This window comes from Leptonychotes weddellii, chromosome 7, assembly GCF_054177405.1.
Source record: "Leptonychotes weddellii isolate Sample4059 chromosome 7, ASM5417740v2, whole genome shotgun sequence".
Classification (NCBI taxonomy): domain Eukaryota; kingdom Metazoa; phylum Chordata; class Mammalia; order Carnivora; family Phocidae; genus Leptonychotes; species Leptonychotes weddellii.
This window is the reverse complement of record NC_138375.1, coordinates 36,166,674-36,191,659: the sequence shown is the minus strand read 5'-3', so window position 1 is coordinate 36,191,659 and position 24,986 is coordinate 36,166,674. Positions and strand designations below refer to the sequence as shown.

At 41.1% G+C, this 24,986-nt stretch overlaps 1 protein-coding gene and 1 long non-coding RNA gene across 2 annotated transcripts in view; both read left to right on the top strand.

Annotated features, from left to right (window-relative positions):
- Window positions 1–24,986, top strand: part of ARL15 (ARF like GTPase 15) — a 398,974-nt gene that overhangs the window by 287,642 nt on the left and 86,346 nt on the right. The gene's annotated exons all lie outside the window — the stretch shown is intronic.
- Window positions 711–22,970, top strand: LOC145722581 (uncharacterized). Its single transcript, XR_014146926.1, has 2 exons — window positions 711–8,827; window positions 8,896–22,970. It is a non-coding gene; the product is annotated as an uncharacterized LOC145722581 (long non-coding RNA).

The window sequence follows — 24,986 nt, the reverse complement described above, 5'->3', positions numbered from 1 at the left end:
GTGTACTTGGGAGATGTGCTCTAAAACAACCAATGAAATATTCCTAAAAGTGGTAAAACACAAGGAAGGTCCATTATAGGCAGTACCATGGGAAGTCCTGGACAGAAAACAATCTGGGGTCATAGTGGACCCTTAGGACAATTGAGTTCTCTGAGTCTTTGGAAACTAAAGAAGATGACAAAAGGGCAACTAGTACTGGATAACCAAATGCATGACCGGAGCAGCAGTATCTTGTCTTCTGACATTCCCTACCTGTGGTCACTAGCCTCACTGAGCCTCAATTCACATACCTGTTTTTAAAACAATCCTACATTAGACATAAAAACTGGAAAGAGAACTGCGTCTCAGGGGTGTTGTGAAGGTTAGGTTACAGAAGACGTTGCAGTCTGACCGGCACATTGTAGGCCTTCAATAAATGGGAATTTCTTTCCCCCTGTATATAAACTCATTGAAGGAAGCTTCTGGTAGAACCTGTCCTACACACACACTCAGATGCATACCCACCCACCCACATACAGAATTATCTTGGTCACCCAGCAACATTGATTGAATGTCCACTAAATAAAGTACCACTAAACTCTTCAAAATAGTTTATCAGTTAGGGCTCCTGGCTGGCTCATCGAGCCCTGTGTTGGGTGTAGAGATTACTTAAATAAAACTTAAAAAAAAAAAAAAAATGTATTGGAGCACCTGGGTGACTCAGTCGGTGAAGCCTTGCGGCTCTTGGTTTCAGCTCAAGTCATGAAGCTCATGATCTCAGGGTTGTGAGCTCGAGCCCCTCATCAGACTCCGAGCTCAGCAGGGAGTCTGCTTGAGATTCTACCCCTCTACGCCTCCCCCACTTGCTCTCTCGTGCTCTCTCTCAAATAAATAAAATATTTTTTAAAAATTTAAAAAAGTTTATCAACAAGTACAAGTGACTGCAACAGAGAGATAGTGATACATGAATGGTTAACAGCGTGGGCCTTGGAGCTCTCCAACCCAGACCACTAGGCAAGTCACTCAACCTCACTGGTCCTCAGTTTCTTTGTCTATAAGGCAGTGATAGTGAAAGAACTACCTTTACGAGTGTTTCTGTGTGTGAGTTTGAAATGAATGAATACATATGAAATTAATATATGTAAATATATAATATACAGAGTTCTTTTGGATCACTTAAGAATGCCAAAGAAGCAGTAGGGAAGAGTGGTCAGTTGGTTACTGAAGGAAGGTTTTCTACACAAGTACAAAACTGAGGCTTTTTTGGTAAGATTTGAAGTGGGACTAAAGAGAGACTGGCAGAAAAGGAGAGATTTTTACTCAGACTCATGTTCTATTGTTTATAGATTCATTTTGATAGTCCCCTTTTCATTTTTAGGTCCAGAACTCTGTATGTTTCTTGTGTTTAAAGTTATTGACTGACACCCTTCAGTTTGACAGTGTTTTTATATTTGCTTTTGGTTATGGCTTTTCATCAAATAGTCTCATTAGCTCTTTTTTTCTTTTTCTTTTTTAAGGGAAGGGGGCACAACGAAAATGTCTCTGAATTTTACAGTTCAGGCCAAAGGCAGGATATGTGTCCTGACTGACGTCCCAGTCTCATCCTCATCATATGCATATTCTTTTTATAATTCCTGTGTAGAAAAGTGCACACTACTAAGAAATGTCTGGCTTATAAACGTAACCAGTTTAAGGATGTGGGTGGCTGTGCATGTAGGTAGCTATAACATTCCCACCTCATGGATGGTTCTTGCTAGAATTTGAAGCAGAGAAATCCTGCTCCTTTCATATGTATGTGTAGTTATTCCATTATTCCATTCCACTGTCACCTTTAGGTAAGTTTTCAGTTGTGAATACCACCTACCCTCCCCACAGCCTCTTGGTAATTTATAACTTCCAAAATAGGTGAGTTCAGGAACTGTGTTCTCAGTTACTCTGGAAGCCCATTTACATGTTCAGAATGTGTTTGAACCCCCATGCCGGCTGTCCAGTGCTTCACGTGCGAGCCCAGGGTGTTGACAGATCGAGTGCATTTCAAATGCAGGGCAACTACTATCCATTGACAACACTTGGTGGCCATCCATTTTCCTCAATTTACCCTGAATCCGGAAAATGACTATCAAAGCCTGATTTAAGGCCAGTCTTGGGGCTTTTGTACAGACCAGTATCTGGTCAGTAGAAACTGACAAAGACACCCAGAATCATTAGTAATGAGCATAGTTAGATATTCCAGGCCAGCAAGAAGAGACCTGTGATGCACTGCTTGTCAACTTTGTTGAAGAAATTTGCAAATATATGCATCTGTTAGCGATCAATGTCCTGACTTAATAGGCAAGTTTAAAATTACTGATTATGCTGATGTGCTTCTGATTTCTTTTTGCAAAACAGATGAGTAGTTTTTATTCCAAAATTTGTTCCAAATCTATTTTTTGGCAGTGTGCTGGGTTTAGTCACAGTGTGAATAAAGTATGCACCCCTTGTCTTGATTACTCTGCCTAAAATATCTCAACACAGTATACATTTAGTCCTTTTTTGATTATTACAACTAATGTTAAACATCAACAACTTCTTTTAGCTAATGAAAACGTCGTAACTGAGGCTCTTGATACACATATGACACCCCCCAAACTCAAATTCATCCCATCACTTCTCCCCTGTTCTTCTGAATACCTAATACCCATGCTGTTGCTCTTCCTGGCTCACTTCCTTTGTCCCTCAATATTGCCTTTCAGTTTTGTGTCCCTCCATTAATATTTGGAGGACAACCGATGTCGCCCCTACATCTTTGGATAAAGGACATCATTATTAAATTGGCTTTTGCTTTATTCCATGTGTGTCCTGGATCTCCGTCCCCTCTTAGTAGCCAAGGACACATTTCTGAGCTCTTTATCTCTAATGCTTGCCAAGATGAGAAAAAGAAAATTGTTGAACCTGGAGTCTTGTGAGATATATTTAACCAGTTTAATACATATTTTTTCATGCAAATTACTTTTTATCACCTAGTTACTCCAACCACTGACACTGTGAAATATATGAAGAGTTGTTTGCTCCTTGTGGCATTTATCTGGGGCATCATTATCTGCAATGAACTTGAAATGTTCGATATAAATCATATTCTCATAAAGAGCTTTAATTGGGCCAGCATGAGAATCTAGCAGTAGTACAAGGTGTAACGATGCTGGGAATCTGAAATGGAAACTTGACCTCAGTTATTTGCCTCTGGACTGCCAGAGGCTGGTGGTTACATTTGCTCTCTCTCAGAGATAAGCGCTGGGGGATGTTCCCTCAGCCATTTGTTGATTCAAATTAAGCATTGCATGAAGCAGCATTCAACCCTTAGGAAAAGTCAGTTGCCATGTTTTGGAATCTTAGATCCTGGAACAGTAAACTTTCAAAAATGCTTTGATGCTCAGATTTAACAAAAAGTTGAAAGGAAATAAAGCCCTTAAAAACAAACCTAATACCCTGCCACTTACCATTGCTTTATTAATACGAAGTGTTTTTTCTTGCAAGCAAATAGGGAAGAAGTCATTCTTTTTGCAGCCCTCCATAGAAAGTGGAGGTTGCTACTTTATCGTGTTCTGGGAACCAGATTCTATAATTTAGAAAAGATGCAGTTGTGGTCATCATGGAAAATTGAAGAGTTATCTCACTGGAGTGGTGTATTGACTTTGCAAATACTTGCCAACTGCCTCTGTGTCCTTAGCACTTTATTAGGCCCTTGGATATGCGCAGCTTGTGAGAGAGATGAAAAAGATAGTGACTCTCCCTTCAGATGTGTATATAATCTATTAAGGTCCAAATACAAGGAAGTGAATAATGGGGAGGGTGCAGTAGTGAGTAAAGGACCCAAACACACAAAACCCAACAGGGGTCGGCGGGGGGGGGGAGGTGACAGGTAGGGCTGCCCACATGGTCTGCAGGGCCCACTAGAAACGAAAATCCCTTTGTTCAAAAAGCAAGCAAAAAAGTGCCCTCGAAGCACTAAAATACAAAGCTGTTTCTCTCTTCCATGTATCTCCTCTGCCCCTGCACATGTTTCACGGTTCCATTAGATTTCACTTATGAAACACAAGTTCAAAGATAAAATTACTAAAAATTTCAACATAGTGGCCACAGAGCATTAAACCAAGAACAGAGCCCTTCTGAGCCTGGGCCCCTGTCACAAGCCGGGCCCTGGGCCACGGCACGGGTCACACATCCATGAAGTGGACCCGGGTGCAGGTGCGAGTATTGTGAAATCTAGTGTGTCAGGACTAAACCTGTTTTCAAGGAAGGGTTTATATAGAGAAATCTGAATAAGTTTGTACAAATCAAGATGGATGTGTGTTGGGGGGTTTTGTTGTTAGGATGGGGCAGGGGAGGTCTTGTTTCCAATATGGGAGGAGAGAGAATAGGCTACAGAAGACACAGAAGTAGCCTCGATAACAGCGATCAGAGTGTGTACCCTGGAGAGAAGCCCGGTTCATTTGCTAAACTTCAGCTGCAGGGCTTGCCATCGGAATCGTCACACACAGGAACATGGGCAGCCATTTTTAGGAGGCTTTTTTTTTTTTTTTTTTTAACCTAATGGCTTGATTTATTTTAAAAATGTTAAACATGCTACAGAAAATGTGCTATCTCTGCTTTTGCTTTAGAGAACCACTAAGGAGAGGGAAGAAATGACCAGTCAGCCCCCAACTGGCTCTCCCAAGTGGCATCTAGATCAGAGCCATGTCCACGTCCTGGCACAGCATCTTGCCTGCGATTCATTGTGGACCTGGGAGGGGGCAGAACTGTTTTAATATCCCTGCTGCCCCATTCACTGGCTGGACGATCTGGTGGGTGTTACTTAACCTCTTTGGATCTCTTTCCCTTTCTGTGTAAAATAAGAATAATCACTGGACTTGCCACCTAGAGTTAGGATTAAATGAATTAGTACATGTAAAAGGAACTAAGACATGGAAAATGAGTGATTACATCACTTTAGATGTATACATACGTAGAAATACACATATATATGTCTTAACCTTTATTGCACGTTCTGGAAACAATACTGTTTATTCCGTTCTGCTTACTGCTACAGCCACTGTTAGCTTGCTTTCCCACCAGTACTTAGGAGAAGCAATATTTATCTCTACACAAATTCCTGCCTCAGAGTAACTTGTAGCCCGTGACCTTCTTCATGCAAGAAGCAGCTCAATCTCTATCACCACTCATCTTCACTTAAGACTTGGATTCAAGGCACACATTAGAAACTCATCTGCTTATTTTTTTTCCTACCTGAGGTGTGTTCCTATTTGCTGTACGTTTTTCTCCATCAACAGTCCATTGGCCTCTCCCTTTCCCTCCATTTAGCTGTCCTAGAGGACAGCTGTTTGTCTCTTTCAATCACAGCCCAACTGATCATCCCAGATGTGTCCCAGTTGTGGTGACCATCCATTCAGGAGGCGCTGGTGTTGGCAGTTCACGTCCATCTCATTGATCTAGATTAGCATCACCACCACCACCACGCTCAGTGACCAGAGGAAAGTTACTCAAAAGATTGGAAGTCCCTGTCTTAGAGTTGGTGGCTTCATTTTTTGTCAGGGGCATAGACAGTGAGGAGAACTTGTAGAAGACTCGTTCCTTTCCCTTGGCCCATGAGCCTGCTCCAGCCCCCTCCAAACTCCAAAGGAAAGAAAAAAGAATGGCATATTTGAGTCCATACCTCAGTCTACTGTGCAGTTCCTCATTCCCTCATGTGCCGATTTTCTGGAGAGAGAGCCTCACCGACCCCGTGTAGATAGGAAATGATGCTGTTCTCCCAAAGGTCTCGATTAACTGATGGCCAAATCCCACAGCTACTTTTCTCTCCCTACCCTGCTCCCAGTTTTGAGTACTTCATTCCGAGCTCTCTTCGTCCTTACTTCGTCTGGCCATGCTTCTTTTCCTGATTCCGTTCACTGTCCTCTTCACTAAGTTTTCTTTGCCTCTCGACCCCTTGAACGTTGACCTGTGTCAGGTGTTGGCGCTGCTGTCGGCACTTTACTCTCTGCATTTCCCCGGGAACCTGCTTCCCCTCCGTGACTCCACCCTTGACGACATCTGCATCTCCGTGTCACTGACTCTCTTCTGACTCCGGATCCAGATGCTGATAGGAATGGTCCAGTAACCCTTTGGTCCCAACAGCCTCTTAACATCATCCTGTTAAATATTCATTATTCCAATTGGAGTTCAGTTATTCTCCCCGCTTCTACCCCGTATCAGCTGTTTCTAACAGAAACCCTCCCCTTGTGCCCTCTGAGGCAGCAACCCACTCGCCAAGTCTGTCTCTCCTTTCAGAGCATGTGCAGGCTCGAGGTCTTCTCATTTCCTACCTGTGGCCTCGAGTACAGTGCCCGGAACACCGGTGACTCAGTGCTCAGGGGCTCGGTTCCTTAATATTGAGCGGCTTCTCTCTCACTTGCCAGCCAGGCCTCCAGCTTAGTTGACTTGAAGTCAAAGAATATCATGCCTCATCTCTTACATCAGTGTGCCATCCCGATCCTTGCATCTCTCATCGTCCTCTGTGTCTATGCCAGAGCCCCCCTCTTAAGAAAGAAGGCCTTGCCACACAGGGCTGTGGGTCCCACGTCATCACATAAGTTGAGTGCCGACCCACAGTGTCTTGTACGCAGTAGCCACTTAAAGTATGTTCAACCTAACTGGAGCAGAGCTTAGAAGGAAGGAAAGAGATGTGAGGGGGTGACAGATTGAAAGGAGGATTAGAAAGATGAAAGGGGAGAAACTGAAGGGCTGAGGCCAGCCAGTCTGTCTGTAAACATTCCATTAGTCTTGGTGTTAGACTGAATGAAAGCTGGTGTTTGGTTGCCCACATCCCAGGACACTTTTTCCCCCGTTGGAAAAGAAAGCTACATTATTCAAGAAATGGGGAACGTAGGGAGAAAGTGGCTCGGCCCTCCACTCACAAATAGCTTAAGAAGTCTTTTTTATAGAACAGAATTTTGAAGCCAGAAAATGCCTCATGGAGCAAAGTTGTCATTCTACAGACAAGGAAACTGAGGCATGGGGAAGCGAAGTGGCTAAGCAGCTAGCTAATGGGAAAAACAGCAGTAAAACACCAGTCCCTTTATTCTTCCAGCACATCCATCAATAAATCACATTTCCTCTTTTCTGGGTAGCCCAGGCCAGTTTTTAAAGTGAAGGATTAGGATTAGTAAGGGACCAGGCATTTAGAGACCCTTGTTAATCACAAATATTTGCAAAGTTCACATCATACTCTGTAAAAGTGATTCAGCATGTTTGAAAATAGATTGATGATTCTACATTTCCTTTTCTAAGTGGAGATTTATTTCCACACCACCATTTGTGTTCTTCTTTCCTTTTTTTTTTTTTTTTTTAAATTGTACTATGCATAACTAGGAAATGAGATTGAAGTGGAAATGTAATGGTTAAGTAGGAGGTGAGGAGGATGGGGGTCATACATAGGTCCTGCCTGCCTCTCCCTTCCCCATCAGCCTCCTTCCACCTACAAATGTGATGGCGGAAGAATCTGAAGAACTGTTGGATTCGATGATGTACGTTCCCTTCCAGTTCTCACAGGCTGCCATGCTGTGATTGTATAGTCTGGTGCCATTTGGATCTTCATTGAAAATCCTCCGGCAACGAAGGTTGAGAGAGAGAAACAGAAGTGGTGTGGGAAGGCGTGCTAGTTATCTGGAAGGAAATAGCACCACCTTCTATTTGGTTCTGAAGAGATTGTCAGGGGAGAGGACTTTTGAAGAGGCAAAGGCAGACTTGGCAGCGTCTGGAGATCTTTGAATGCTACGGCCAGAGTGTAAGACAACCGTTGGCAATGGGTACATATCAAAAAATGAAGACCGAGGTGCCAGTGTTGGGGAGCTCTTCTGAGCTCAGGAAATGAAAAAAAAAAAAGACTGAGATTATTTGGAGGAAGGAATTTGTAGGTTGTTTGTGAAAGGGATTTCCAGTGTAAAAGGCAGAATTTTGTACACTTGACTTCCAAGGTTAGCAAAAATAATTGTATTACAGCAGAAATTGGCCAAAGAGTAGAGGAGAAGTTTATTGTTCACCACATCGAGGTGGTATATTGGAAAGAGAGCTTGGTGTACGTTCAGGAAAATGAGAATCTAGGTTGATTTAAAAGTTTGGTCTATTTGAGGGCTTTTTGAAGAGCTGAAATTTCTTCCTAATTCGTTTTAAGAAGTGTGGGGTCTTTTAGTAAATGTTAAGTTATTGGTACAGATTTTGTATTTTAATTAAGTAAAATCTATAGCAAAGTTAATCTGACACATATATTCAACCTGGACTCTTTTCAAGTGCCCTTCCCTCACAGGAGGCCTTTCTCAAACCCTGAGATTGGGCTCCCCTGCACCCTGGAGATCTCTGGACACACTCTGGTCTATAGCATTTGCAGCACGGTTGTCAAATGATCTGTTGACTTGCCTTTTCCCCCAGCACCTGGCACAGTGTCGGACACATACCAAGTGCTTAATAAATGTTGGTTGAACTGCACGGAACATGTGCAAGTCACTCGACATTTCCACCTGCACAACTGAGAAGATTAAAAGCTGTCTGCCTCTCTCACTGGGTTGTAGTTATCCCAAGGGCTGGTCTTGTTACAGATAGGAACCTTCTGTTATGCACCTGTATATTCCCCTAGCACCCAGGATGGTGCCTGCAATAACGTATTTTTTTGATTGTAGCTGAAAGCGATTCGCAGGTGGGAAAGCTGTGCATTCACAAAAGACACGGTTTTTAGGCACAAATGGCAAACAGTTCATTAGCATCCCTCTTATACAATGAAGCTGCACATTTCTAGAGTCGGCCAGGTAGGTAAGGACAGAGGAATGAGGCAGATAGTAAGGTTTCTGAAGAAGTTATTTACAAATTCCCAAGCAAGGTAATGACCTAGAGACCTCACTAAATGGAGAGCTGAGTCGAGACTCAAATAAAGGACAACGACACTAATGTGGCCACATGCTATCCCTACCTTCCATGGGCAAGTGTCCGCTTTGCTTCCCCTCCCTCAGCAGTCATTAAAGGGACTACTCTGCATTAGGTCAAGTGACCCATCCTGCCACCCGCCTTTTCCTGCGCAGTAGCGAAAGATGAGATTCTAATTCCAAAAGTCCTTGATAAAAGAAGCTCTTCTATTTCATTGAAGTTTGCCAGCTATTTACTAGCAGTTCAGGCTTTTTGAGTTTTGTTTTCCTCCGCTATGCTCAAGGGTTAGTAAAGCTCATTGCTTCACTGCTGTAAGGACTACATGAGATAGGAGTGTGCAGAAAACTCCTTGTAAGAGCCAAACATCATTTGTATATTCTTTGATATTTTTCCTTCACTGTGATTATCTCTAGGACATAGCAATAGGTAGTATAGCTGTTTTGGGGTCCTTGGCTTATATAGCAATTTTCAGAAAGGCTGCAGAAAATTTTTCCTTCCAGTCCAGTGTATCAGTTGACCCTCAGCCTTCTTTTGTTGAAGGTAAATACTGGGTACTACAAATGCTTCTTTATCTTTCTTTTCCCCCAAGATACATTTATATACACCTAACATAGAAAATTCTAAGTGTTTTCCTTCCCTCTCTTCTTTGTGCCCACCCTTCCCTGAAAATACATGCAGTAGAAATTGTTTTGGGTTAATGAAAAATACCAAAGGGAGGATGGAGGCGGGGAAGTTTTCAGAATATATGATTTGATTTAATCAGATTGCTTTTCTAACATTTACCAACTGCATCAGAAACGCTAGTGGGACAAGATTTGAAATGAGGGGTAACTTTAGAGATGGGGTCTCTCTCGCAGGAGGGGTGACCTGGGTGGGGTACCACAGCAGGGGACTTTGGTAGCCAGTTGGCTACACAAGGCGTCTGAGTCCTGGGAGAGGGCTCTGTGTGAAGAACAGTAGTGCAAAAAGATAAACAGTTCAGTATGAACTGTTAACAGTTAGCGTGTTAGTTAAGTTGGGCCCATGCTCCCCTAACCTCTTTCCAATAAGGCCAAGCAAGCTGTCGTTTCAGGTCTTGGCAGGTCTCCAGTGTCTCTCTTCTCCCCACTCCTTTCTGCCTACAGATGCTCACTGTTAACCCACCATTATTCTCTTTTTAGCTAGGGACTCTTTGGGTCAGTGGTTTCCAACTAGAGGCAGTACTATTCCTGCCTAGGGGATGTTCAGCTAACCAGTCTCAAAAACCTATTTTTAGATGACTAAAAAAAACAACACAAAACAAAACAAAACAAAAAAAACACTTGCCAGGATAGACCTAGATGTTAGCTGCCAATCACAAGCTGATGGGGTGTTGCAGTGTTGGATCTGCTCTGCTCACACATGCATCAGCTCTGTTGGGGTACTCAAGTTTCTTCACCCAGACGCTCCTCTCGTAAATGGCAAATCAGTCCCAAGAGACACTCTTCTCTAATCCCATTTCCCCTGACCACTTCCCCAGCTAGGAGGCAAGGCTGAGGTCAACCAAGAGTGTAAGAGAAGTGGGTTCTTTGCACATTCCTGTAGATATATTCTCAGAATGGCACATTGACCTGAAGGTTTTCCTCTGAGGAAGCTTGTGAGAATCATTCATAATTTAGGATGATTGGCCAGATACAAATTCATGGAAGTAAAGCTGAAATTTAATGGTATATTATCTTTAAATGCATTGGGGTAGGTACTGCCATTAACGTATTGCCTTTAAGAAATGTGACCTCCCTGGGACGGCAGTGTTTTTAACTGGGGATAAGATGTACGTAGAAGCAACTACAGATTTCAGGTCTCGGGTAAGCCCCTGAGAAATAAACTGAAAGATGAGGAAGTAAAGTTACACACAATTAATAAGGAACCACCCTCTCCCTGTTAAACTGCATAAAGGAGGTTTAGTAGACTTCACGGTTACTCTGTTTCTAGTAGGGACTCAGGATCAATGGTTTCCAACTGGAGGCCGTACTTTTGCTGCCTAGGGGACTTTTGGAAATGTCTGGGAATGTTTTGATGATCACCATGACCAGACAGCACTGCTGGCATTTTTATGGGGAGGGGCCTGGAGTACTGGACAAGGCTAGAGGAAACACAGTAGTCCTTCCTCACAGGGAAGAATATTCTATCTGCAATGCCAATAGCACCCCCTTTGAGAAACACTGAGCATTTTGATGAAAACATCCTATTCTTTTGCCATCTTTATTTTGTTAGTAAGCTATGATAAACTACTCTCGAAGATGGGGAATCTGTAGCTGTTTTGCTAACATGGACATTACCAGCAGACCCCTTTCTCTGACATTAGACACTCAGCCAGTGTGTCTGCCAAAATACTGAAAAATAGGAGTAATGAAGCATTAAATATTTAAAGCAAATATTTTTGTTTGTACATAGAGTATCATCATATTTAAAACCATTTATTGTACACACCCAATGTACACAGGTGTCTATAAATACCATTTGAATTAAATGCAACTGAACACTCATTTTAAAAATATTTCCGGTTCTTTTTAAAGAATGATGCCTTTTAAGTAGGTAATTCTAAAAATTTTTGCAACAAGGCAACTGGTGTATGGTCTATGTTTAAATCTGAGTCGGAGTTTTTAAATGCATCTTCACTGTTGGTGGTCTCCAGTCTCCACCAAGTCACTTCAGACATGGCAGGAGTGGGGGATGGAGGAAAGAAAAGACATTTTCTTTTTCCTCGTGTTAAACGTACGTGGTCAAGGTTCCAGTTTAAATGTGTCTAAGATAATTGGAGCCCCTAGGAGGCACTTTGCTAAGCAGCTAATTCAGCCCATCTTCCCTAGAGAGGATAATTGTTGTTAAAAAACAAAAAAGTAAAATGTGTTGTTTTCTCATGTAATTATGTAATGGACATCTTTCTATAATAATACATTTGGGTGGTCTGTCCCTGAAACCCTCGGTTTGTTAGGAAACATTACAGTTTCCACAAGTAATCACTTATTCCTAAATATTATGAAAGAATTTGGTATTGTTACATTGCATCATTGCCTTAGTCAGAAGCTAAACTTTCTAAATGAGCCTGGCACTGGAAAAGGCTTCTAGGTTTTTTGCTATTTTTTTTTCTTAAATATCATTATATGAGCTAAAGTATTTCTGAGATAGAATACTATATGACGGAACATTAAAAAGTAACAAAATACAAATCTTGCTGAAGAAAAGAGTAAGGGCCTCTAGGCCGCTGTCTTTTCAGTGACATACTGGGGTATCCTTGACTGTGTGGTTATTCCCATCTTCTTCACACACTTCAGTTACCCCTCTGCACTGGGTTAGGATCTATGAGCTTCCTTGCCTCAGGGAAGCATAGATCTCTCCACGGTGGACACACTGCCATTAGAATCGAGTTCGTTTTAATCCACGTTGGTAATAAGGTTCTGTGCCTTGCCGATTGAAAAAAGGCCACACTTAACAAAACTGAATGGGGTTTTCCTTCAAACTGTGCTCTTCAGAGGCTGCAGACTGCTTGGGTCCTGAGGCAGCCATCACTAAACTTCAGATTCAGCCAGGACCTAACTAACTAATCACGGTGGCTGATTATTCCACCCAAGGGCATTCTTTTAAACTGCTATTACCCAGGATTGTGTGGGAGGCTTTTGCAAAGTAGCAGAGAGAGGAAAGGAAGGGCACAGACAGACAAAATTCACAGGAGAGAGGGGAAACTCAGGGCCCAAGCAGTACGAAGTGGCAGTGCTGAAAGTTGAAATAGGCAGGGTGACCCTTGAGTGTAAGGCCAGAGTTCGGGTGCAAAGGCAGAAAAGGACATGGTGTGATAATAGCAGTCGCAGCAGTACATGATTGTATCAGTGGTTTATCTTCAGCAGCAAGTGGAAGGCAGGAGGCTGGGTGCCGAGGAAGGAAGAGGGTCAACACTTTGGTTCCAGGAGTAAAGACTAGAAATGACCTCGTTCTGTCATTAACTTGTACTTGGGTTTACTGAAGAAAAATGCCTATCAGCTGACATGGAAGATTTCCCCTTAACATCATCCTGAATTAGTGTTTTTAACATCGTCTTCACAAAGCAGCTGACACATTTTGCAGCCTTTTCATATAATGTAGCCATGCCTTTCAGCCATTATACCCGAATATGTAATATCTTCCATCTTAGAGAAAGAGGGGCACCCATAACAGTAGATTCAGTATATTTTCGACACTCAGTATTAGGTTATACTACAACACAAAACTTTGGTTATGTGAGGAAAATAGTATTTTTCCTCCCCTAGTATAGGCTAAATTCAGTCATTGGCCAGATACAAATTCATGGAAGTAAAGCTGAAATTTAATGGTATATTATCTTTAAATGCATTGGGGTAGGTACTGCCATTAACGTGTTGCCTTTAAGAAATGTGACCTCCCTGGGACGGCAGTGTTTTTAACTGGGGATAAGATGTACGTAGAAGCAACTACAGATTTCAGGTCTCGGGTATGTACGTGTGTTGAAAAGATAGTGAAATCCTGTGATGTGGTTCAGTCAATTCAAGAAAATGGGAATGGCCTCTGTCTTGGAGCTTAATTCGTGGTTCCCAAACTGTGTGCCAAGGCACCCCAGAGTACCACACTGTCAACTCATAGAAGATATTTTATGGGATATTCTTTATTTTTGAGAAAAACGGTAATATTGATCTGTCAGACACCCAATGAACTACTAGCTGAAGTAGTTCAGTTTCAACATTAGATGGCGCTACATTCCTTTTGATGATGTCATATCGTTCTAAAGCTGGGTTTTTGGAGACAGGTGAAGAAAGTAAATGCTGTGTGGCAATTAAAGTGGAACATAAAATGAATGTGGCAGTATACAGTTTAATTCCAGGACTTGAGAAGGTGTGTAGTGCCCAACAGGTGTATACGCCCTTAGGTAAGAAAGTTTGGTTATTAAAGAATGAAATAAAAATAGACCTTGTTTCCTTTCAACTTAGGAGTATTACTGTTTTTCAAGCTGCTACTAAGTTGTTAAGCCATACATACGTTGTAGGTTATTTGAATCTAACTGCTTAATAAGTGAAGTGGTAGGTATTTCTTTTGGCCTGGTGGCACTATAAAAAAAATTACGAAGAGACAAAAGGATTCCTGCATCAAAGTTTGGGAACTTCTGTTCAACTGAATCATTACTGAGTTTCTTGGAGTTGATCAAGGGTGAGCTACAAAGCCAGCCTGTTTCCATCCCTTCACTTCAGGTCCTTTTAAATCCGCTGTCAAACAGCAAGTAGGGACGCCATGCCCTAGATCCCCTTTCCTTCTGATAAAATCTAATAGGATCCGTATTTTCTACCAAGTAGAACAGATTGAGTTCCTAAAACTTGATCTTAAAGTAAGTTTCAGTAAATTCAGTTATATTATTCCATTGGCTTCCATTTCAAAAATGGAGTTATGTTCCTGGGATGGGGGTCGGGTTCGGGGGTGGAGGTGAAGGGCATTAGTCCCAGAATATGTTAAAAGTTACACTTCCAAAGAAAAAGGTTAAATATGCAAAGAGAAAAGATGGTTTTGTTTTTCAAAAAGTTGTTCAAAATAAGCCACAAAAAGCAAGCACATAATTACAAAACAAAACCAAGAAATCAACACGGCATATAAATTAGAGGTGCTTTTTCAATTCATAAACTAATTCCTCACTTGCAAAAACATTCATGACAGAGTTCCCTGTGATATGAGCCTCCCCGGGGCATTTGAAATATGATTCAATTTTTAAAAATTCTATTTGTACCCAATTTTTTCAGAAACAAAACATTGGTTTTAAACAAGGTGCATCTGTTTCCAGAAAATGCTTTCCCATGGAGCTGTGTGTAGAAGGCTTGTACTGCATCTGGAGATCACACTCTGCTCAAATCAAGAATCTCTTTGAACACACCAAGCTTAGGAGCTAAACTGTCTTGGCTGCTTGCTTATGTTTGATCCTGTTGGGAATGAGGCTAATTGTTTAAGAATTTATGTCCTGGTAAGGCTGTTAGCACTTTAAATTGATTTGGTATTTTTAAAAGCTTATTTAAAACTTACTTATACTGAGGAACTTGGCTTTCCTTGAGCTAAAAAAATTTATTTCCAGATTTCACCTGGCTTATCTGTGCAGAAAATGTACCCTAAAAGCATCCTTTTACATAGTGATTGCAGCGGGTCATCTGTATAAGCTTTTTAGTAGAGTATGTCTGTATCTGTGCTTTCTTTAAAATCCTTCCTTGCCTCCCGACATACCAATTACTGCCCTGTTCCTAATGTAGTCTTACACAACCAAGAGCCTTTAAAAACGTTTACATTCACAGTGTCCTTTGCACAAGTATATGAAAGTTCTTTATAAACATTAATTAATTTACACACTTCTGTGGAAGGAGTCAATCTCATTTTTCCTTCTCAAAGTTAACACTTTTGATCCTTTATCATTGTGTACCTGTCTTCCTACAGAGGCAAGTTATTATTGGTTTTTCAGGAGCGGAGAATCTAGCCACATACAACTTTGTAAACTCCACATTACTTACCATCAAGCTTTGTAAACAACAGGGACTACACACACACACACACACACACACACACACACACACACTTCTTCTTCGGTAAGATTTTGTGGAAGATGAAGATGTCCCACTTCATTTTCAATAGTTGGTAGATAGGTCTAAATGTTCTAGAAGTCTAGGATGAACTTTGACTCACATTTTGAGAGAAGCCTGGGAGGAATCTTTTTTGTAAAACAAAAAACGTTTTTGAAATCTGAAGAATTACCTTTTAGTCAGTTGTGGGATAGCTATATGTTAGGTTTGGCAGTAGATATATTTAACACACAGAGTTAGATAGGAAGGAGTATTCCATTAATTGTCTGTTATGTGCCAGATCATTTAGAAACATTATCTTTCATCCTTCAATAGTTCTGCAATGTATGTTTTATATTCCCCATTTTACAGGGGAGAATGAGAACCAAGGATGTTAAGTGCTTTGCCTGGTGGATGGTAGAACCAGAATTACAGTCCAGGTCTGACTGATTGTATAGCCTGGGTTCTCTTTCAATTATCCCTTCCCCTTCCCAGATCTTGTTAGAGCTGCAAGGGCCATTTAAAGGTTATCTAGCCCATCAACTTTGCGGACAAGCAAACTAAAATTCAGAGAGACAAGTAACTTGTACAAGGTCACCTTGTGTTCAGTTCTTGTTGATACTTCCAAATAACCTTGAAACGTGCTCAGTAAACATTCCATATTTATCTCAACTGATTGGAGCCTTTCAGAAATCCACTACTCCTCCCAAAGGTTGAGATGCCAACCATTGTAGTTGGTAGTATTTCTGGAATTCTAGGAAATTCATCTATCAAGTAGTACCTCAGGGTTGGCATTGAGATTCTCCCGCAACCTCTTTATCCTTACTGGCTTCTTTTCTTCAACTTTGACTTCATGTCCCTGCTACAGTCTACCATTAAAATCCAAATCCACAGAGACATGGTATTAGCACCATAAAACTGTCTTTGGGAGATTATCCTGTTCATTTTAGGCATGCAAAATGCATCCATTAATAAACTTAAAATCTTGGTTCAGTGCTAAGTATAAGTTACCACCAAGTAAATATTAAATGATTTGCTCATTCTTTTTTTCCTAGTTGTGATGATGTGTATTCCCAGTCCTTTAGGAGCTAACGATATCAGGCATCCGTCACTACAGCAAAGCTACTTAATACTCATGTCGATATTCTGAAAACATTAAGTGGTAGCTTTTAGGTCTTTAGTTTTATATTTGAAAAAGACTTAGGCTCAGAGAAATTAAATAATTTGTGAAAGGATACAAAGCTCTCTTCTAAATGGAGGGAAACTTGACTTTTACCAGCTGTAAGCAACCTTTCTTCTTTAAAGATTCATTAGCCACAAAATCTTTAGTCTCTTATTCTCATTCTGCTCAAAAAGATCCAGAGGTTAGGAGTGGGTTCTCAAAAGACAAGTGAAAAAAGTCTGGAGCTAGGAGCCCAATTAAAAGCTTAGAAGCACTGGCTCTGAAAGGAATATGGTGTGGGTGCGTGTGTGTGTGTGTGTGTGTGTGTGTGTGTGTCTACACACCTTTTCCTCAAATTGGATGTCAGGAAGAGGCTAGATCTAAATGAAGGGAAGACAGGGATACAAGTAGCTCACACCAGATGGACTTAATTAAAAAATTGTCAGCCTGGCAACATAGTTCTGGAAACAGTTCAGCGTCCATTTCTACATTTACAGTTTTACACATAATCTCTAGTAGAGCTCACTTTTAACCTGCCTTCTAATCCGTATTTTGGATCATATCTCGGAATTGTGGCTTATTCCTGCTTAAACACTTCAGAAGGCTTCCCTTGGGATAACTGCTGACTTCTTTCTAGTCCTCTCCAATGCTGATTCTTAGTTGCCTTCCTCGGTGTCTCGGTCACTGAAGACTTGGCCACTCCACCTTTCACTAATTTCTGTTATAGTCTCTACCCCTTTTGATCTTTTTGTTGTCCAATCTGGTTCTTCTTTCTCCTCCTTACTGTTGGGTGAGCACTGCCCTTACTATGAGAGTACAATTTCTTTTTTCTTTATGCTCCGTAAGGTCTTCCACTTTTTGGTAGAGGTTATTGTTCGCTGTGTCCTTAACTCACAGCCACATCACCAGCTCTGGCCCCTCCACTGTACCCCCAAACTCTATTCTTTACTATGTGTAGCCCATCTCAGTTTGGATCATTTATAGCACGGTGCTTGCCAAGTGTTAATGTACGTGGGAATCATCTGGTGATCATGTTAGAATAGAGGTTCTCATTCAGGAGATATGAGTAGGGCCTGAGATCCTGCCACATGGGATTGCCACATACTGCCCCTGCCCAAGGACCGTATCTGGAGTAGCAAGGCAGCGTTTACGTGTCTGAAAATGACCACAGGACTGGTTCCTTTCTCAGCTTCTCTTTTAGCGTCCCAGAATGCCAAGGTCTACCTTTTTCATGAAGCCCTTTTAAGTTGTACTAATCTGAAGATAAAATTCACCTGCATGGGCCTTTTAGTCTAAAGCCCCCAATTAAGATTCTATACACTTGTTAATTCATTATTGGTTCTCATGTGTTGCCTTCCTATTAATGTGGGAGTTTAGGCAGTGACAGAAGTCTATCTAAAGAAAATCTGCAGGTAATCATGGAAGTAGTTCTTTGGATAAGATGCTGTAAACTTATTTTGTGTTCTACACAGTGCCTGGCATTGAACTGGACATTGAACTGGATTCCTTAATATCCCTCGAGTGTATGGTGGTCCCTCCTTTTGCTCTTGAAATCCTGCCCATGTAGACTCTCTGCCCCAGTGAGGCAGGCCTTTGTCAGACTTGGTCACCACTACAGCTCCAGGACCCAAAGCAGAACTTGGTACATAGCAAATGCCTAATCATTGTTTTATAGTCATCAAACAGTTGAATGAAAATTACAAAGTAAAGGTCAAATTCCAGCTCTGTGAAGCTGTCCCCTCCTTACCCTCAAGTACAAACAGCACACTCTCTTCAGAACTCCCATAAGAACTTTGTGTTCCTCATGTAAGTCTTCAGTGTTTCTCGAAGTGCAGAGACCACCTGCATCAGAGCCCTCTGGCGTGCTTGACAAAATGCAGGTTCCTAGGCTTCACTCCAGACCTGTGAAATCAAAATTCCTGGAGTGGAGCCTGGCAAGCCACAGTTTTAGCACTCACTGTAGTGGGCATTAAAATTTGGAGACCTTTGAACTGAGCTCTTAGCTCTGTTGGAAGTGCTGACGAAAAAACAAAATAGCAAAAGATTGTCAAAATAGAAAGAAAAAAGTTCTCTACCCAAATAATTATCAATTACCTTTTTTGTTTATTTTTGCTGGTTTTCATTTTCTCCTCAGCAGTATCTTGTTTATTTGTTTGTTCCAAAATCTTGCCTGAAGCCATTTGGAAGTTGAAGTCATGACCACTTTAAGAATTCCAGAACATAGGCCAAAAAAAAAAAAAAAAAATCATTCAAGGTAAAAATAGCTATTTTAGAGTTGAGCTTGAAAGAAGGTAGGTATTCTAATCTTTTTATTTGGAACTTCTGGCAGAATTTTAAATGAGGGAAGAGGAAAAAGAAAACACAGGCAAATTGGATGAGGACATGTGTTCTCTTAGTTCTGCGGTTACAGGGGATTAGTGGTGATGAGATCCAAAGACTCGTCACGCTGGGGGTCATCCCCAAGGCACACTGGAAAATTCCTATGACAGACACCAGGGACTGCCTTTGAATCTCTGAAGAAGAGAAATTGAAATCTGGGGTTCTTTGGATCAGGGGATGACACGTAAAAGATTGATCTTGTGGAGTATATGGGGGGTCAGTTGTACCAATTACTCTTACTTTTGTATATGTTTGAAAGTACCATAAAAAAGAATGATCTAAGCCCAGCCTAATTAGAGATTGGGGCTTGGGGGTGGATGTAGGAGTAAGGATGTGGGGAAGACCTGCTGTTCTTGGAGGAGGGGAGGGGTGGAGAGGGTTGATTCATGCAGCATTGGGAGCACCCTTGGTATTCTGAGGGTGATATTTGTGTATCACCCACACCCTGTGTAAACAGATGGGCTAAAATCTGGCTACATAGTTATTCCAGTCTTGCCAGTAACTTAGATAGGGAGCTTTTTACGTAAATAAATAGAAAGTATTATATTTAAAAGGAGGTTTCCTTATCCAGGTCCTACTATAAAGGAAGCTGGATTTCCATGTGTGAGGGAAAATTGGCAGAATGAGTAGCCATAATTAAAGGTCAAAGGAAGTGGCCTAGCTTTGAATTCAGTCCTTTCCAATTCTGGATTTTGACAATGAAGAAATAAGTGTTTAGGGAGGTTAGGCTGAAGGTCTAAATAAGCTTTCTCAGTAAATTGAAGGAAGAATAATCCAACTTTAGCAAAGGGAAAGAAATAAAAGTTAATACATAGGCAAATAATCATAGCTGAAAGGTAAAATAATGCATTTGGCTGGAGATGGAAAAAGGCCAATTAACCCATGGTAGCTATGTGGACTAATTACAAAGAAGGTAATATCTTGACCTTAAAAAAAAAAAGGTGGAGGTGGTGTTTGTTGATAATGATAATGTTAATTGTAGAGAATTGGGAAACAGAAATCCTAAAAGGCATCACTATATGAACTAAAATAGGCTTTGGGCTCTCACAAGACCTTTTTGTCATTGCCATTATTCCTGAGGCCACTAACCTGAATGACAACTCTCCAGAACATAATGTCCAAAGACGAGTTCACAGGATGAGTGAGAAAGAGAAGGAAAAGGAAAGGGGAGGGTAAGGAGAATGGAGGAAAATAAGACCCAGAGTTGATCTTCCTCAAGTAAGACCACACCAAAGATAGTTTGTTCAGTATGAGCAGTTCAGTTCCAGATGTGGAACAGCTGGAGACAGTTCAGAGGAAAGCAGCGAGAAGAGACTTAGACGGAACAAAGAACTGGAAAGCATATAAAAGGCAGCCTTTGAGAATGAGGTCCTTGGTAGGAGTCCATTTTCTAATTTTTATGGCAAGGGTTAAGAAGTATCAGAAGTTCTTTTCTATATAGTTCAATTTCCCCTTGATATGCAAGGCAGTCATTCTCCCAAGTATGTGAGTGCTTGCAAACAGACAGGAAGGAAAGTTTATGCACATAAGAGGCATTCAGTAGTTGGGGTGGACCCAGAGTTTTCTAGTGAGGTAGAGAGCAGTGAGAGTGAGGGACTGTAAGTGCAACAGCAGGGGAATGACTGTTGGAGTGCTGGGCTGTCTGAATTCTAGAACAGCCGATAGTGCAAATGTTAGCAGTTCCATCCTTGGAGACAAATAAAAAGTATGCTGAACTGGTCCTAGAAGTTTAATTGTTGGGAATCACCCTAAGTCTGGCAGGGAGCTGCACGAGGTTACCTAATGGGTCTCTTCCGTCTATTTTCTGTGATTCAGCCCCCTTAGCCTGCAGTGGTACATGGTTGAGTCATTGCTAAATGCAGATATCTCATTAAAAGGGGGAATTAAAGGCTATTAAAAATGATTTGCTGCTAGTCCCAGATTAAAGAAGGACCAATTTACAGTTACAGTCGCCCTGGTCCAAAATAAAATGCAAATTGTCAAAATTGGGCCATTGTAGGAGAACAGGAGTGAACCAGATCACACATCCTGGCATTCTTTTGAAAGAAAGACACACCCGCAAAAGGGAAATTTCTGAGAGGCTGATTTAAGCAGTTTTCCTTCATCTGCTATAGAGACCAAAGTCATCAGACTGAAAATTCAGAAGTTCTTTGTAAATCTGAGACATAAATTTGGAGTGTGGATCTAAACAACAAGTTATCTGTATTCCTTGAAGGTGCAAAAGGTTGAGTTGATAAATGATCTTTTTAAAATAATTTATTTTTTAAAATAATAAATTATTTAAGAATACAGTAAGACACCCCAATAACTCAAGGCTGGTTTAGAAGTTTCTCTTGTAAGAACATTAAAAATTGCATAATCAACCCTGAATTACCAAATGTTTACAGAAGTCTCTATCTTAAGAAATACTGTCCACAACATGGTGTACCATCCTGAAAAGAGTAAGAGCCATTCGATTTTAAAACTGGCAGTTTATAGAAGATGAAGCTGAGAACTGAGGGAGATGCATTTTTATCTGCAGATACCAATTAGAAGTTACTAAGTCCTTCATTTGTAATAGCTTGGCCATACTTGCCAGCAATCCTACAAAATGAGGTCCTCTTTTCAGAGGATCCTACTCATGCTCCTACCCTGCTCATATACCTCAGATATCCCCCCAACATAGCTCTTATGCACTCTATGTGAAATAGCCCCAGCCCATTAAAACTTTTTCGCTCACTGACCATCTGGTCCCATGAAAATAAAAGGAGTGATTAAAAACCTGGGGACATGAAGCAGTGGGTAAAACCTAAGAGCATCCAGTGTAGAGCTAACTCTCATCCCATTTTTGCTGCCTCCAGCATATCGTCACCGCCTCTCAGCTCCCCTGGTTCCAAGATTCCCCTTCAGAACTCCATCTAAGTCATGAACCTCAAGTAGTTTCTTCTTTCCTACAGGGTAAATCCAAGCTCCTAGCCTAGTTTTGAAAATACTCTATTTTTCTTCCAAGAGTTCTTATACATAGGACAAATTAATGTTATTTGAGTTTTCAAACTAGGAAGGAGTCCTGAGTACAGAGTGATGATTTTCATCAGGATTGTACTGAAATAGATGGACCACTACTCACAGAGCATCCATTGCTTAGAGACAGTGTTATCAGAGTCCTGATGTGTGTGTGCCCCAGAAAGATTCAGGCAGTAGAATTTCCACTCATTCTCAGCTTCATGCAATGACCAGCCATAGGGGTACATTTTTTCCCCCTGTGGATACAGCCATTACATCTCCAGGTTCTTGGTCTACGAGATTCTCCTCTGCCACTGTCACTCAGCAAGGGTCACCTCTGGGCTGTGAGCTGAGGTCCATTGGAGTCTAGACCACCCCTCCAAGCGGCTCATTGCTTTCATTCATTCCTTCTGGCCAAGGGTGCAGGGGCTTTTAGGGAAGCCTTTCAGTGTGTTAGCAGAGGAAGTGATTTTGATGCCAATACAGTGCCTTGATTTGGAGTTTTCTTTTCCTTAAACACTGGAAGCGAGCATACCTTTGTTTTAGGAAAGGAGATCCACTGCTGTTGTCTTAGTTCATTGTTACTGCTTCTCCCTTAAGCCTGAAGGCTTTATGAATAACTCCCAATCCTTAATTCTTCATTCTGTGGAATTGAAAGTGAATTCAAGTGAAGACACCTGGAGTTGAGCACGTGTAGAGCAGTAAAATCTGATAAATTCTTTTATCTCTGCATCCAACTCCTTTATCTTAACCATTAATCTCTTCTGACAAGAAAAAATTGTGTTCCAGGGAAGCATGGCGTAGTGCTTAAAACTAGGGCTTAAAACCAGGGTTTAAGCATCTAACAAACCTCCATTTGAACCCCACCTTAGAACTCTCTTCTCATCTAGGAAATGGAGACCCAGCAATAACTTAGTAGCTTTGCCATAAGGAATAAAAAAGGTAATATTAATTAAGTGCTTAGCACATGGCTGGCAGTGCTTAGATGCCAGTTGAAAAAGTGACTGCAAGAGAGTATAATCCAAGATGGCAGAGGAGTAGGAGACCTTAGTTTCATCTGGTCCCAGGAATGCAGCTAGATTGCTATCAAATCATTCTGAACACCTGTGAACTCAACCAGAGCTCTAAGAAAAGAATAGCTGCAACTCTACAAATAGAAAAGCGACCACTTTCTGCAAGAATGACAAGACGGAAAAACTGACCTCAGAAAAGAGAAAAGAGGCAGTACTTACTGCCAGGGACCTAATCAGTATGGACATAAGTAAGATATCAGAACTAGAGTTCAGAATAATGATTATGAAGATACTAGCTCAGCTTGAAAAAAGCATAGAAGACACTAGAGAATCCCCTTCTGGGAAATAAAAGAACTAAAATCTAATCAAGTCAAAATCAAAAAGGCTATTAATGAGGTGCAATTAAAAATGGAGGCTAGGATAACTGCTGGGATAAATGAGGTAGAAGAGAGAATTAGTGATACAAAAGACAAAATGATGGAGAATAAAGAAGCTGAGAAAAAGATAAACAACTACTGGACCACGAGGGGAGAATTCGAGATATAAGTGATACCATAAAGTGAAACAATATTAGAATAATTGGGACCCCAGAAGACGAGGAAAGAGAGAGAGGGGCAGAAGGTATATTGGAGCAAGTTATAGCAGAGACCTTCCCTAATTTGGGGAAGGAAACAGGCATCAAAATCCAGGAGGCACAGAGAACCCTCCTCAAAATCAATAAAAATAGGTCAACACCCTGACATCTAATAGTAAAACTTACAAGTCTCAGAGACAAAGAGAAAATCCTGAAAGCAGCTCGGGATAAGAGGTCTGTAACCTACAATGGTAGAAACATTAGATTGGCAGCAGACCTATCCACAGAGACCTGGCAGGCTAGAAAGGACTGGCATGATATATTCAGAGCACTAAATGAGAAAAATATGCAGCCAAGAATACTATATCCAGCTAGACTGTCACTGAAAATAGAAGGAGAGAGAAAAAGCTTCCAGGACAAACAAAAACTGAAAGAATTCACAAACACTAAACCAACCTTACAGGAAATACTGAAAGGTGTCCTCTAAGCAAAGAAAGAGCCTAAAAGTAACATAGACCAGAAAGTAACAGAGACCATATACAGTAACAGTCACCTTCCAGACAATACAATGGCACTAAGTTCATATCTTTCAATAGTTACCCTGAATGTAAATGGGCTAAATGCCCCAATCAAAAGACACAGGGTATCAGATTGGATAAGAAACAAGACACATCAATATGAGACTCATTTTAGACCCAACGACACCCCCAGATTGCAAGTGAGGGGTTGGAAAACCACTCACCATGCTAATGGACATCAAAAGAAAGCTGGGGTAGCAATCCTTATACCAGACAAATTAGATTTAAACCAAAGACTATAATAAGAGATGAGGAAGGACACTACATCCTACTTAATTAAGGCCTATCCAACAAGAAGATCTAACAATTGTAAATATCTATGCCCCTAACATGGGAGCAGTCAATTATATAAGCCAGTTAATAACAAAATCAAAGAAACACATCGACAATAATACAATAATAGTAGGGGACTTTAACACCCCCATCATTGAAATGGACAGATCATCTAAGCAAAAGATCAACAAGGAAATAAAGGCAGAAACAAATGACACACTGGACTAGATGGACTTCACAGATATATTCAGAACATTCCATCCCAAAGCAACAGAATACACATTCTTCTCTAGTGCCCATGGAACATTCTCCAGAAGAGATCACATCCTGGGTCACAAATCAGGTCTCAACCAGTACCAAAAGATTGGGATCATTCCCTGCATATTTTCAGACCACAATGCTTTGAAATTAGAACTCAATCACAAGAGGAAATTTGGAAAGAACTCAAATACATGGAGGCTAAAGAGCATCCTACTAAAGAATGAATGGGTCAACCAGGAAATTAAGAATTAAAATTCATGGAAACAAATGAAAATGAAAACAAAACTAATCAAAATCTTGGGG